Genomic DNA, 17,005 nt, shown 5'->3' with positions numbered 1-17,005 from the left:
CTGCAGAGATGGTTGTCCTTCTGGAAGGTTCTCCTATCTCCATAGAGGAACTCTAGTGCTCTGTCAGAGTGACCATCGGGTTCTTGGTCACCTCCCTGACCAGGCCCTTCTCCCCAGATTGCTCAGTTTGGCTGGGCAGCCAGCTCTAGGAAGAGTCTTGGTGGTTCCAAACTTCTTCCATTTAAGAATGATGGAGGCCACTGTGTTCTTGGGGATCTTCAATGCTGCAGACATTTTTTGGTATCCTCCCCCAGATCTGTGCCTCAACACAATCCTGTCTCGGCGCTTCGACCTCATGCCTTGGTTTTAGCTCTGCCATGGACTGTCAACTGTGGGACCTTATATAGACAGGTGTGTGCCTTTCCAAATCATGTCCAATCAATTGAATTTACCACATGTGGACTCCAATAAAGTTGTAAAAAAATCTCAAGGATGATCAATGGAAACAGGATGCACCTGAGCTCAATTTCAAGTCTCATAGCAAAGGGTTTGAATACTTACGTAAATAAGGTCTCTCTGTTATTTATTTTCAATACATTTGCAAAAATGTTTTAAAAAAAAATAAATCACTTTGTAATTATGGGGTATTGTGTGTAGATTGATGAGGAAAATGTTGTATTTAATCCATTTTAGAATAAGGCTGTAACGTAACAAAATGTGGACTAAGTAAAGGGATCTGAACACTTTCAGAATGCACTGTACAGTACATATGGACAGTACCAAAACAAATGATCTAATGATTCTATCTCTTCGCAGCAAAATCTGCAGAGCTGGGAATATTGTATCCCCCATATAAATTGTATAACATTCTATTGGTTGCAAGAATTTTGTATAATAATTTAAATTTAAAAACTCAAAGTTTTGAATCCAGCGTTGTGCCATAGAATCGATCGGTACATCAAAAATCTCTTCCCAACTATTTTGCAATATGACACAGCTGTAAATTTTTTGGTCCTTATATGAAACTGGCATACTTTTTTATTTATCACAATTTTCTTTAGCCAATTTTGGTCTTTAGTGCAGGGCCGACAGACAAGTTCCTTACTTTCTTCCACTTCCACTTGTCTCTTCCATTTTTGCAGTAATGTTGCAATTAGTAACGTTCAAAGAGCGTTCTAAGAATGTGATTCAAAAACATATACATTCCGATCTCAGCATCAACAAAACTTCTATATCCTCTACAGTATCTTGCTACGTGTGTTCATGTGTGTTGGCCATGCCCACTAATTGACCACACCTGATTTTAATAGACAAAAATGAACAACTTTGTGTGAGTTAAAAGAACGTGGTATGCTAGCGCTGTCCTGGAGGCGCAATGGACTAATTCCATGGATAAACAACACAAGACCATAGGTTTGAATCTCACTGACACGTACTACAATAAAAAAAGAAATGTGTTTGCATGGTTAATCCCTAAGCAAATTCATTTCTATGTGTCTTTTCTGTGCTTGGAATTCATAACAGTTAAGCTAGCAGTGTTATTAAAAGCCTTATTGAAACATGTTCTCAGAAAGCTATTTAATTGCCTTCAAATAACCTATAATTTCCATTCTTAGAACATTCATGAAACCTCCCAAATAACCTTTCAGGGAACCATAGTAAAAAGTTCTCAAAACCTCCCAGCAACCTATAATTGTACGTTCCCAGAACATGCAACATTTTAAAAAAACTTTAAGTTCTACCGGTCAGGAAAATGATGGCTTTGTTCCCAGAACCAATGGGAAACCAAAAACGTACGTTCCCACAATTTCCAAGGAACCAAATGTGCTAGCTGGGAAGGGAGCTCTTTATAGCACAAGCACAAAATAATGTAGGATTTTTTGTATACTGGCAGTGGCAATTTTATAATGGAGTTGATTGTGACAACCAACCCCACATCCCATGTGATCCTGTGTGGCTCAGTTGGTAGAGCATGGCACATGCAGGGTTGTGGGTTCAATTCCCATGGGGGACGAGTACAAAAAAAGCATGAACTCACTGTAAGTGACTGTAAGTTGCTCTGAATAACAGTGTCTGTTAAATGACTAAAATGTAAAATGTGACAACTGGACCAAAGCTAATTAATATACTAGTTACCACATGACCTAGGAACTCAGAAATAGGTTTAAAATATAGTTATGCTTTCTTTTCAACAAACATAATTCTTCATGGATACTCCCATAATCCCAAAAATGTTCTACTTTCACCTATGAAAAACACATAAATAAAAACACCTCAATGTTTTGTCATGCCGACAAATTCACTAGGTGGATGAGTTATTTCAAAGAATTCACACGTTTTAACCTTAAATATACAGTGGGGAGAACAAGTATTTGATACACTGCCGATTTTGCAGGTTTTCCTACTTACAAAGCATGTAGAGGTCTGTAATTTTTATCATAGGTACACTTCAACTGTGAGAGACGGAATCTAAAACAAAAATCCAGAAAATCACATTGTATGATTTTTAAGTAAATAATTTGCATGACATAAGCATTTGATACATCAGAAAAGCAGAAATTAATATTTGGTACAGAAACCTTTGTTTGCAATTACAGAGATCATACATTTCCTGTAGTTCTTGACCAGGTTTGCACACACTGCAGCAGGGATTTTGGCCCACTCCTCCATACTTCTCCAGATCCTTCAGGTTTCGGGGCTGTCGCTGGGCAATACGGACTTTCAGCTCCCTCCAAAGATTTTCTATTGGGTTCAGGTCTGGAGACTGGCTAGGCCACTCCAGGACCTTGAGATGCTTCTTACGGAGCCACTCCTTAGTTGCCCTGGCTGTGTGTTTCGGGTTGTTGTCATGCTGGAAGACCCAGCCACGACCCATCTTCAATGCTCTTACTGAGGGAAGGAGGTTGTTGGCCAAGATCTCGCGATACATGGCCCCATCCATCCTCCCCTCAATACAGTGCAGTCGTCCTGTCCCCTTTGCAGAAAAGCATCCCCAAAGAAGGATGTTTCCACCTCCATGCTTCATGGTTGGGATGGTGTTCTTAGGGTTGTACTCATCCTTCTTCTTCCTCCAAACACGGTGAGTGGAGTTTAGACCAAAAAGCTCTATTTTTGTCTCATCAGACCACATGACCTTCTCCCATTCTTCCTCTGGATCATCCAGATGGTCATTGGCAAACTTCAGACGGGCCTGGACATGCGCTGGCTTGAGCAGGGGGACCTTGCGTGCGCTGCAGGATTTTAATCCATGACGGCGTAGTGTGTTACTAATGGTTTTCTTTGAGACTGTGGTCCCAGCTCTCTTCAGGTCATTGACCAGGTCCTGCCGTGTAGTTCTGGGCTGATCCCTCACCTTCCTCATGATCATTGATGCCCCACGAGGTGAGATCTTGCATGGAGCCCCAGACCGAGGGTGATTGACCGTCATCTTGAACTTCTTCCATTTTCTAATAATTGCGCCAACAGTTGTTGCCTTCTCACCAAACTGCTTGCCTATTGTCCTGTAGCCCATCCCAGCCTTGTGCAGGTCTACAATTTTATCCCTGATGTCCTTACACAGCTCTCTGGTCTTGGCCATTGTGGAGAGGTTGGAGTCTGTTTGAGTGTGTGGACAGGTGTCTTTTATACAGGTAACGAGTTCAAACAGGTGCAGTTAATACAGGTAATGAGTGGAGAACAGGAGGGCTTCTTAAAGAAAAACTAACAGGTCTGTGAGAGCTGAAATTCTTACTGGTTGGTAGGTGAACAAATACTTATGTCATGCAATAAAATGCAAATTAATTACTTAAAAATCATACAATGTGATTTTCTGGATTTTTGTTTTAGATTCCGTCTCTCACAGTTAAAGTGTACCTATGATAAAAATGACAGACCTCTACATGCTTTGTAAGTAGGAAAACCTGCAAAATCGGCAGTGTATCAAATACTTGTTCTCCCCACTGTATATATATATCTTGTGAGAGCCTGAGCCATTTGATTAGCTGTTCAGGAGTCTTATGGCTTGGGGGTAGAAGCTGTTAAGAAATCTTTTGGACCTAGAATTGGCGCTCCGGTACTGCTTGCCGTGCGATAGCAGAGAGAATAGTCTATGACTAGGGCCTTCCTCTGACACCGCCTGGTATATAGGTCCTGGATGGCAGGAAGTTTGGCCCCAGTGATGTACAATTGCCATACCAGGCAGTGATGCAACCAGTCAGGATGCTCTCGATGTTGCAGCTGTAGAACTTTTTGAGGATCTCAGGATCCATGCCAAATCTTTTCCGTCTCCTGAGGGGGAATTGGCCTTGTCGTGCCCTCTTCACGACTGTCTTGGTGTGTTTGGACCATGATCATTTGTTGGTGATGTGAACACCAAGGAACTTGAAGCTCTCAACATGTTCAACCACAGCCCCGTCGATGAGAATGGGGGGCGTACTCAGTCCTCCTTTTCCTGTAGTCCACATTCATCTCCATTGTCTTGATCACGTTGAGGGAGAAGTTGTTGTTCTGGCACCACACGGACAAGTCTCTGACCTCCTCCCTATAGGCTGTCTCGTCATTGTCGGTGATCAGGCCTACCACTGTTCTGTTGTCGATAAACTTAATGATGGTGTTGGAGTCGTTCCTGGCCATGCAGTCATAGGTGAACAGGGAGTACAGGAGGGGACTGAGCACACACCCCTGAGGGGCCCCCGTGTTGAGGATCAGCGTGGCAGATGTGTTGTTACCTACCCTTACCACCTGGGGGCGGCCAGTTGCAGAGGGAGGTGTTTAGTCCCAGGGTCATAAGGTGCATATGGTGCATATTTTAAGGACTTCAATCTTCAAGGCCCAGTGCAGTCAAAAATGGGATTTTGCCCTTTGCTAAGAAGCTATTTTTGTTTATTTTTTACCTTTTTAATTTGAAACAATCACAGAAATGAGATAAAAATGGCTGCATTGGACTAGTAGGCATGTACACTTGTACCCGTATACAAGTTGAAAATTGCATATTTGGACACTGATAAGTGCCTGCATTGGAACGTTGGTGGCTGTACAGTAATATGCTGTAAATGACATCAGAGCTCTGGCTCTGCGCTTCACTGCACTGTATGGGTTTTGACTGACAGCCATTCTGAACATAGAGATCATAAATGTTAACACTGTTAATGACTTTATGATATGGAAATGTGAAGTGCAAAAGCAGTATTAATTATAATTGTCAACGTCTCATCTTTCAAAATACATCAAGTCCTCCTAACTTCCAGCATTTCCCTAAACTCAGACAACACCACATCCCTCCCGCTAATTGGGCAACTTTTGCGCATTTAGGGAAATTCTGGAAGTTAAGAGGACTATGTATTTTGAAAGATGAGACGTATACAGCATCTACATTTATGATCGCTATGTTTGATGTAGGCCTACAGTTACAAGATGACATGGCATCATATCCTGGGTTGTTCTGAACAGAATGAGCCTATGTCTGTCTATTGTGAAGAAAATTTGCATCGGAACACGCACTTGAATGCAGACATGACTCCTTTTCTATGCTCACCAAAATTACGATCTGATTTTCCGAATTGCCCTGTGAAAGCCTAACAATGTAAGATCGTATTCTATAACTTAGATAGTCATGTTGGCAATAGAACACGCTTTCAAATTATGCCCACCTGACCTAGATTGCGATTTATACCATTTTTGGATTTCATAAACAACAACAGTAATTGTGTGATGGCGATGATGCAGTATTGTGTTCCAAACAAAACAACTACAAGTGTGTTTGCTCTAGTTCCTCAAGGGCACAGCTAAAGTAGGAGAGCAAAAATAAATCACCTTATAGTTGACGACTCTTCTTTGAGTCATAAAAATGCGTAGAAATGACTTAGGAACTGTGCACACTATGGAGAGCGGTGTGGCCACTTGGAGACTCCAGTTAGTCCTCTAACTCAAACCCTTGTAATTGTTTTTGTTTGTGTTGCACCTACACCATATTTTCCAGGAATATTCTTATCATGTTACTGAATGTATCCAGAGTATTTCTTATCAACAAATGCAGTGAAAAGTACAGTAAATGTAAAATGCACATAAAATCAACAGTGTAATGTTTGGATTCAGTCTTGTGTCAGGTGAACTGTTGTGTGCTCACCTTTGGTCTAATAATTTTCCCATAATATCCAAACTGTTCCCTTTCAATTGTTACAATGGTTATGCATATGCTTTTTCTTCTGTAAGAAGCATTTCAATGTAGCCCTATCCATATAAGCCAATTCCCACAAGTGTAAAGGGTTAAAGTACTTGGGAAAAAATGCTTGCAAACCTTTGCGTTTAAATTTATCGGTCTCCTCATTAGTATGTGGTACCAAACCACAGAACGTGGAATACACAACGTTTGGCCTCCAGCTACAGTACATTCCTATGGAACTTCAAACCCATAGCTTTATCAGACTGCCTGGAGCTAAGAGCAGAACATCTTTCCCTTACATCTCCCTGACAGTCTCTAAATCAAAACTCCCAGCTCCCGGGACCATTAAATAACCTCGATGGAGTTGCTGACTAATTGATAACGTTACAATCTGAAACATTTTCAGAGGAGGGCCTTAATTGAAAACATTGGGGAGGAAGACAGGATTATGTCTGAGGAGACTGACGTGAGAGAGAGAGGGAAAGGAGGAGGGCGGAGGAGGTGGGGGGAGGTAGCCTTCGTCTTTAGAGTCTTTGATCTCGGTACTTGTCTGCCATGCTGTTTTCCTTCAAGGCTTCCTGGTTTGTTTCAGTAGACACCGGGCCCAGGCCCCACTCTGGGGGAATAGGATCGCTAATGGATCACTTTAGGGAGGCCTATTCTTTATGGCCAGCCTAAGTGTTATCATCTGGGGTTAAAGACACTGACCGCAAAGCAGAGGAGAAAGCTGCTGGCTGGGCTGGAGTTTTTCTGACGGAGTGGAGAGCGGAGAGAGGAGATAACCTTCTCTTGGGGATTACAGTAGAAGGGCCTTTGGGGTGTGTTGTTTGTGTGTGTGTGTGTGCGTGCGCTTGTGTTTGAAAATGGTCTTGTTCTTTCTGCGGGGCGTCCTACATGGGAAAAACACTCTGGAGTCTGACGTTCCCAACCAGAATCTGTCATTCCATTAGAAACCATTTATCAGTCAGTTGCACAAGAGAGAGTCAGGGAGTCAGGCGGCAATAGATTCCAGAGGTTAAGGGTGACCCTGGCCCTTTGCCTTAAAGAGTTAAAGGGGTTTATCTATCCACAGGACCTGTCATTGCCTGACTGGCTGAAATGAGTAGCAGTCCATCAGATAAGCTGCAGAGGAAGAAAGAAACATGTCTCTTAAAACGATCATTATCTGACTGTGTTTTTCTGTTTAACGAGTGCACAGAAGGTGTGATTGACAAGCAGGAGGCTCTTTAATTGGATGTGATATATTCCATCATTAGGTTAATTGCCAGGTGGTTTTGATTATTTAGAAGTGTCAATCTCACCTGAAAATCGAATTCAATCATTTCATTTGACAAATGTCTTCTTTTTCTCACATATGAGTGGCAGTTAAAATCATAACTGTTAAGAGGGCAATGAATGAATACACTCTCCCTCCACTTAGCCTATAACCAAAGAGACTCTACTACTGCTTCTATAATTCAGCAATATGACATATTTAGATATTTGTTTCCTTGCCCATAAACAAGTCCAAAGTGTGGATTCATCACTCAATAAACTGCTTTCAAGGTAAGCAAAATATATAAATACATAATTTCACTGAACTGTTCCTTTAATACATAACAAGTAATCAATCAGAAAGTGAGTAATTTGGCACCGAGATGACTCCAATGCCTGTGGTACATACAGGAATATATCACTTAAAGGGGGAACCTGTCGTAAAATAGCCAATAACATGTGTTTCAAATTGCCCGTTGGTAATAGATTGGTTTACTAGAGGTGGCTAGTTATCGGCCCGGTGGCATTTCACACACACACACACACACACACACACACACACACACACACACACACACACACACACACACACACACACACACACACACACACACACACACCCCCCTTCCCTGTGTTGATAAAGCACCAGGGAATTCTAAGTCAATTAGTTTGCCACACCAAAATTCCTGCAGTCAGGCTGGCCAATTAAATCTCAGAATTCCCAGTCATGGTTTAGGGCTCTTCCTGTTGACTTCCTGGTTAGGGTTAGCTGTAGTTATTTCCAGATCACAGCACCTCTACACTGTGTGTGATGGTAAAACTGTATTTTATATTTAGAGTGGCATGATGATGATAATTGGATTAGAACAAATGTGCACTGTTAGATGAATGTAGAATGTAGAAAATATGCAATGGGCAGGGAAACATTCATTAAAACTATTGCAATAAATGTTTGTGTAAGCATAACATCTTATTTCAGTTTTGTATAATTTTTTTGTCACTATTCCATATGGTTAAGCCACTGACCTATTATCATTCTGTTTGTTGGTTTCAGCTCTACAACTACGACCAAGAATTCCGATTTGCTGAAACAAAGTTGCTTGGTTTCTTTATATTCACTTTCTTCTTTGCTCTTGAGTGAAAATCCCTCTGGAGAAAAAAAAATGTGTTCATTGTTTTAAGTCGCAAGCTTTTATTATGAGCTCTTTTGTTCTCGGTCGGAGTTGCAAATTGTTGTTTTGCTGTGACGTTACGCAAACAGAGCATAACAGTAACCATCACTCCACAATGGAGATTCAACTTGAGAGGGAAAGAGCTGAGAGCTCTGGAGATCAGAACAACACACCTGAATCATATGGTGCGTGTGAATGTAATGTACAGATATGTGTTTGATGACTACACTCTTAGAAAAAAAGGTGCCATCTGCCATTTTGGTTCCAGGAACAACCCTTTTGAGTTCCATTAGAACCCATTAAAAGAGGGTTCTACATGGAACCCAAAAGATTTCTACCTGGAACCAAAACAGTTTTACCTGGAACCAAAAAGGGTTCTCCTATGGGGACAGTCGAAAATCCCTTTTGGAACCCTTTTTTTTTAAAAGAGTGTACAGGTATCTCTAAATCTGCAATCTTTTAGACATTCAGAAACTAATTCAGATTCAAAAGTGGATTATTATGATGATCAAAGACTATAAGGTCTCAAATTTTTCTTTTACATGCCTTTTTAGAATATTCAATATTCCACATTTCAAGGTACAGTACTATAGAAGGAAACTTTGTCCCATGACTAAACCGTTGCACGCAATACTTTTTAATGACATCTGACCTTCACCAAAATATGATCTTGATCTAACATCACAAAGACGTTAAAAGGACATTACAATATGTGGTTATTTTGATGTTTTACCTCTTATCGTTATATATCCTTTTCTAAGCTTGTGTGATCCAGACATTGCTTGTGGTGCTTGTTAAACCATTGTGGATAACAAACAAAACGTCCCCGTCGTGATGAACACAAAGGGACAGGGGAGCACTACCACTCAGTCTACCACAGCACTCTCTTTGTCTCCTCAGGGGCGGGTTACTTACAAAGCTAAATTTCCCCATGACTGAAGTTTAAGTTAACTAAACATTTTTTTGATCCCGCTGAATTTGTGGCTGTGTGCAATCCCTTTAACGAGCTCCATCTTTGACCTTGGTTGTATGTTTCCCGAGATGTCATGTCTTGTAACTCACCAAAATACTTTAATGTCCAGATGATTTAACATTAAAGAGGAAGGATCGAGAAGAGGGCTCACAGCCAGGGAGCTAATAATACTGCCTAAAAAATGTATTGTAAACGCTAAATATATCCTACAGATCAGTAGAGAACATCCAGAGCAACTTCATTACATTTTAGTCATTTAGCAGACACTCTTATCCAGAGCAACTTACAGTAGTGAATGCATTCATTTCATTGAATTATTTTCCTGTGCTGGCCCCCCGTGGGAATCAAACCCACAACCCCTGGTGTTGCAATCACCATGCTCTACCAACTGAGCTACAGGGAAGGCAGTAACTTAAACTGTCCACGGTTTTAGACCTAAAATATGGAGTCATATACCTGTCATAGAATGTGAAGAGAAATGTCATCATCAATAACTGGTCATTTTTAAATTTTTGACATATACTCACATCCATACAAAAATCTTATGAAATGACTTACAAAGGCCCATATTTCTAAGATCGCCTTCATAGTTTTCCCATCAAGCATAACGAACAGGAGTTCCCTGTAAAAGCTAGAGTTTCACTGTCTCTTGCTTTCCCTGGTCTTTAGTAAAAGGGATTCTATAAAACACATTGTTTACATTGGCCCAAACCACAGTTGTGTTAGAGGGGGTTTCCTACTTGTAACTTTCCTTTTTCCCTCTGTCTTTCTGACTGTAAATTTGTACAGTATGTTTCCAGTAAAAACAAAATGAATTATGCTCTTCTCCTTCACTTTAGTCCTGAGAGGAAGAAAACAGAGCAGAGAGCAGGAGTTGGCCCGAGACATACAGTTCAGAGACAGGCTTGCCACGCCATTGTTTGTGGCTCTCACAGACCTGTAATCAGATTTCTGGAGGTTTTGGAAAGCCATCGCCAGGATAATTCTTTAAAGACTTCACTTCACCAGTTCGTCCTCAAAGGCACAATGATGTCCAGTAAAACAATATAGAGACTCTTTCTCAAACTCATATCCTGCTGTAATCATATATATTTTTTAAAGGAAATATATTCCATACAAATATTTGTATGCACTGTTAGAATTTACTTCAATATTATTTTGAATACAGTTATGTCCCTTGCAAAATCAGTTTGTTTTTGTCAAATTGCTCGAGGCTGGTTGAAGGTTTTGTCTGGGTTTTAGAGTTGGGGTTGGGGTTGGGAAACCCTGTTTGAATTAGTGTGATGGAACACATGTGTCCGCGTCCTTATCGGAACCGACATCTTCTACTGATGGCCTTTGAAATAACTGGCTCCACCGGGTAATTGGACTTGAAAGAGCTGATTCTCCCAGGGTGCCGTTTTGCATACTGTCGGGCCATCCGGTGCCAGGCCGCGAGGCTCTGCTGCTGACACCCGGCCGTGTCTGGAGACTTGTTATAAAAGAGAAACATACGCAGGCATACACAAACACACACACACACACAGATAGTTGACACTCGTCAGTGTCCAGAGACTTGTTCTAAGTGGTCGTGTACACAGCCCGGTAACAACCCAGGGGAAGATATGGATCTCTGGAATGGGACCCTCTGTCTCATTCATTAGTGGCTACAGACCATACACACAAAGTCAACGACATAACACACCAGAAAATTACATGAATGCCATGGATGTTTTCTACCACTACGGACAAAACCCGTGTTAGACCCGCAAGTGAAAAACAAGTGTTGATGTCCTAATATGTCTACCACATCTACAACAGATGCCTCAAAGCACTTATTGACGTATCATCACACCTTAAGAGTTAGTTAGCAGGCCATTCTCAGCCAGACATAGCCCCAGTCTCATTACGTCTCATTACATACACTTTGTTTCTCAATTAAACGTATAAAAAATAAAAAGCCCACGTAATGATCTCTTTAGACGAGCAAATTGCCATGGTAATATAACGTTCTTTAATTAGACTTTATTAGACACCTCTGGTCAGGTTTGAGTCGTTTTATTTTTAGCGTCTTTTTCCATAGACGTAGAACAGAACAGACAAGCCCACGTAGCACTGAGAGGACTAGGTGTAGACTCTTAAGTGTCTCATAACTAGTCAATAAATCCATTTGCGTCATTTGAGAGAGTTGGTTTGCTCTGATGAAGGGTTAAATTGCCCCCGACATCATGATACAATTTTGGTTGGTTTTTATCACCGTTTTAGCAGTTACAGTGCGGCTGTCCGATTTCCTGCAACAAAAGTGTGTAGTGCCATTAGTGCGAGTAATTTCACACAGCACGCCTCCATTTGGGCATACATGTGATCTGGTAGAAACGCACTTGGACACACAATGCACACATAGACACACACACAAAACCTTAGTTAATGTCCTCGGTCATCTTACCTTGTTGGGGTTGTGTTTTACTCCACTTACATTCTTTGACAATCATGGGAGAGAAATACAACAGAAATACAACAGATGGCATACACAAGACTAGAGGGTGTGTGTGTGTGTGTGTGTGTGTGTGTGTGTGTGTGTGGTGTGTGTGTGTGTGTGTGTGTGTGTGTGTGTGTGTGTGTACACTTGCACATACGATACATGCATGTGTCTGTGCATACCAACCACGCACGACACGCTTATACACCATACCCTTAGACATTTGTATATGAAACATATTAACCATCCCCTAACATTTCCTAAATGGACAAACCTTTAGACGTGGAAGGTTCCATTCTAGTTCAAGGTCACCAATGAGTCGGCAGAACTTCCGGTCAGACCACTAGGGAGGTACAGTGGCGTCACTGCTGTAAGTCTGCTACTGTGTCTTCTTTACACACACACACACACAAACACACACACACACACACACACACACACACACACACACACACACACACACACACACACACACACACACACACACACACACACACACACACACACACACACACACACACACACACACACACACACACACACACACACACACACACACACACACACACACACACACACACACACACGTGGTTCCACCATGATTCTCTCCATTCTCTCATGCAGCACAGACTCGCTTAGTCTGAATCCCAAATGGCTCCCTATTCCCTATGCAGGCCATGGTCAAAAGTAGTGCACTACGTAGGGAATAGGGTGCCATTTGGGACGCGTCCTCTGTCTTTCTCTGTGGACTACCACATACTTATAGTAATATGTATTTTTAAGTACCACAAACCATATGTAGATACAATGTGGGAGCTAAACTCCACAGCTCAACCATCTTGGCTGCTTAGGCTTATTCGACTGAGTCCCAATATAGAAGTCAAACAAGTAATGTGAGCAAGCACCATGCCGACCGTTGATATTGAAAATAAAATAGTGCTCTCCTAAGAAAACCTGAAAAACTCCTGTCCTGGCACTTTAAACCTTAAAGGGTGTCTTATATAAACTGTGCAGGACCGGACTGAGTGATATCTGATCAACTAGATCAATATTATTGGCTTTTATAGTCCACTGAAAACATAGCCCAAAGGTATGTCGTTTGGCAGAGAGCAGCTTATGATATGTCTAAGAATTGTTACCAGCTGGCGTGACTGCGGGGAACGCTTCTCTCTTAAAAACCTCAAAGTCAAAATAATACAAGTTCAAATGCAGCATTCATAACCAGGTTGCCTTTAACGGCCGGCCGTCCACATTGATTTGGCTCCCCTTCGCAATGGCAACCTTAAGGGGAACTACGCTTTTTTGAAGTTGTATTTTTTCTACTTTTCTTCGGAAAGGAACTGCGCAATTTTCAATTTGGATTATTATTTTATTATTAACTTTTCAGCAGTCTTATTGAATATATGGCGTTTAGGCTGGTCATTGTAGGCTATTCTGTTTGTATAAGAAAATGTCTGCTCCTGTCCCTGCCTGTCATTTTTAACCCTTTTTAGGGATTTGGGCGACCCCACCCTGGTAATAGTTACACAGTTTTACTCAGGTTATTACCTTATTATGAGATTACAACGTCAGTGTAGTTAGTTTAGACAATTACTGTGAGAATTTGGTAGTTTTAAATGGCCTCTTTGTGTAGTTTGCGAGTTCTATATTCTTTCGCCTATATCCTGTTTACACTATAGACCAAAGGAAGAGCATTTTACCTCAAATCAAATGCATTATCCCCGCTCTGGCAAAACACATTGGGAATCCCATAGGGCGGCTCACAATTGGCACAGCGTCATACGGGTTAGGGTTGGGCCAGGGTAGGCCATCATTGTAAATAAGAATTTGTTCTTAACTGACTTGCCTAGTTAAATAAAAGTTAAATAAAAAATAAAACATTGATACCGGTAGATAGAAACCACTAGTGGAAAAGTTGCTGCTGCTGCCTGGTAATCGACCAATCTGGTCCAAGGAATCCTTTTCTCTCACTGTGTGCCCTGAGGTCTAGATGGCCTGTCATAAGAAACATGAGTCCCCTCTGTAGCAGTGTGAACCGCGGGGGGGTGGGAGGGAGATGAGTGTGGGGGCTGTTTTCTCAATGCCTCCTTGACCTGTAGCTATTGATGGGGGGGGGGGGGGGGGGGGCTTTAGCTGTGACTCTGCGGCTCACCACATACAAACATTTTCAGGGACACCTCCGACCGACATCCTCTCACCCCTCCCTCTCATCCTCCTCTCCTCCTCCTCCCGGCGGCGCTGCAGTGTGAGAGACGAGAGGAGAAAAGCTGTTGTTAATAAAAAAAAAGTGTTTCAAAAGAATTAAAAGAGGATGAAAAGGAGAGGTGAAATTGAGCGGGCCCTGGCTGTGTTATTCCTTCACCGTATGGGAGCTGGCCTCTCGCAGTGTGTGTGTATGTGTGTGTGTGTGTGTGTGTGTGTGTGTGTGTGCCTGCGTGTGTATCCGACGCTCTCGAGTCGACGGGGGCCCAATGGGGGGGCTGAGGGAGGGGTCCAAGGATCACTGACCATTTCTGGCCCCGGGGCACGGCAAATTATTTGCCTCTCTGAGGCTTCAAAGGGGAGCAATTACACTTAAGTAACTAAATGAATAGATAGCCCAGCTAGGAGGCAGTTTGGGGAAACAGTGAAGCCCTTTGAGGGGAAGAAGAAGAGAGAGGCACCACACCTCTGGAGTAATGTGCAACAGCTCCCAGCTTGCATCACAGGGGGAAAGGAGAAGAAGGAGAAGTACGGGAGGAAAGAAAATAAAGTAATGCCACTGACTGAGAGAAGAAAAGAAGAGAAGAAAATGAAGAAAGGAAGACGGAACAGAGGAGGATGGCACCAGCATTTGGCACCTGCCAAAAGGCAAAACAAAACAAATTCAGGCATGGCTTCGTAACTCCACCTCCATGTTTCTAGAGCGGCGGCACCGCCTTTATGAAGTGAAGGCGTTCCGAATGTCCCAATATACCATAGCAGCACATACGAAGTCAACTCAACCCCCCCAAATGAAAAGTCCCATTGAGCCCCATTGAGCCCCATTGAGCGGACTGGAGAGGCTGTGAGGCTGCTTCTTTGGCAGGCTTAGCTCACCTGCAGAGAGGCCTCTATAGTCGTATAAAGAGGCTTAGCAGCTGCCAGGGCTGTAAGTCTATGGCACCTAGTGGGAGAGGAGAATAGGGAAATGTAGGCCCCCCCTTTCAATGGCCCTCGCCACTTAGTAACAGAAGGCATGTGCCAAACTTGCAGAATGAGAATGAGGAGAATGAAAACGTTCCCTTTGGAGTTCACTAAATATCGGCAGTGGCGGCGACTCTCTTTCTTTGTTGTCAAAGTGAAGTCACTCTCTCTCTCACACACACACTCTCTCTCTCTCTCTCGTCTCTCTCTCTCTCATAATTTCTCTATGAATAAAAGGACAATGAATGAAGTCAATTCAGTCAAAGACCCCCAACCAAAACAGCAGAGATAAAGCAACAACGAGAGAGAGAGAGAGAGAGAGAGAGAGAGAGAGAGCGGAGAGAGAGAGAGAGAGAGAGAGAGCGAGAGAGAGAGAGAGAGAGAGAGGCGGAGAGAGAGAGAGAGAGAGAAGAGAGAGAGAGAGAGAGAGAGAGAGAGAGAGAGAGAGGAGAGAGAGAGAGAGAGAGAGAGAGAGAGAGAGAGAGAGAGAGACTAAGGGCCTGGGTCCCGAAGTGTGGAAGCCATCAATTACATAGCTAAAGCTACCAACCCAGCAGGACAGGGGCATTAGAATGCAGATATAGGCATGCAGGGCCATAGGGGTCCCATAGGCAGCAGATGCCTAGCGTAGCAGTCAAAAGAGCACCCAGGGGCATATAGTATAATGGTATAGAGGAGACATATCCACTGTGAGGACTTTTCCCTCTATTGACATTATAGAACTGAGGAAGAATAGGAAATTCAATGGAATGATGGGTGAAACAGTGAGTCAATAAAAGCTATAGGTTATATAAAGGTTATAAGAAGTTATCAGTTTGCTCTGCATGGGGGGGTTGATCCATCCAATTCTGATATGACATATTATCGCAAAAACCTAACATGACACTTTTCTTGACATATCAACACATACAGTAGCTAATGTCACTTTTCTGACATATTATTGAATAGCAACCTGCACAAGCATTTCGATACACCCGCAATAACATCTGCTAACCATGTGTACGTGACCAATAAAATGGGACTTGATTTGAGGTATTGCTATAACTGCATGAGTCTCCAAGAGCGCTTGACGCTGCAACAAGTCTGCTGTTCTATCAAGCCGATCCAGTAATCCAAAATATGCAACAGCAATTCCTCCACCCTCCATATCCCTCCCTCTAACAGGATTGCCCCCCCCCCCAGCATCTCCCTATTCGAGCCGCTCAGCAAGCCTCTATCCCCTCCAGGCTCCTGGGCTCCAGGCTTCCTCCTCTTTCCTACCACGGCTAATTTAGAAGGGTCTCCAGGCGATCTTCTTCACAGTCAGAAAAGTGCAATTGTATTTTCCAGCTCATTAAGCAATAGCACAAAAAGAAGACCCCCCCCCATCTACTTTCCTGTCCACCCTCTGTTCAGAGAGAGGGAGAGAAGGATGGAGGGAGGGAGGGAGGGCTAAATAAGTGCTACGTTTGAGGAGAAAACGAAGAAAGAGAAAGAGAGAGAGGGGGGAGAAGGAGAAATACGACTAAGTGACCTGCTAAATTAAATGTGTGCACCTGTATCAGATTGTTTGTATTAGCTAGACACTCGGGAGGCATCTTCTTAAATTCCCGACTCCTCCGTCACATCCCACAATTCCCCCCTCCCTCTCTTCATCGCTCCATCTTTTCAAAGCCAATCCCACTGCTCACTTGGTTCCAGTGAGTCCCATTGAAAAGCAACCCGTGATTGTTTATTGAAAGGGCCTTTTAACTCTGCCAGCCCATTCCATTGTTGGGGCTTTTTCATGGGGAGAACTTTGAAATTGTAATCTCAAGACGGCTCAAGAGCACACTATTTGTCCTGACCTTTACTGCTTGTAATAACATTATTAGTACTATAGTATCAAACAAGTGCAATCCGGCAGGATCAAGGGCGATAGTGAA

Source organism: Salmo salar, chromosome 02 (assembly GCF_965601325.2).
Source record: "Salmo salar chromosome 02, fSalSal1, whole genome shotgun sequence".
Lineage (NCBI taxonomy): Eukaryota > Metazoa > Chordata > Actinopteri > Salmoniformes > Salmonidae > Salmo > Salmo salar.
Note: the sequence above shows the minus strand (reverse complement) of the source record.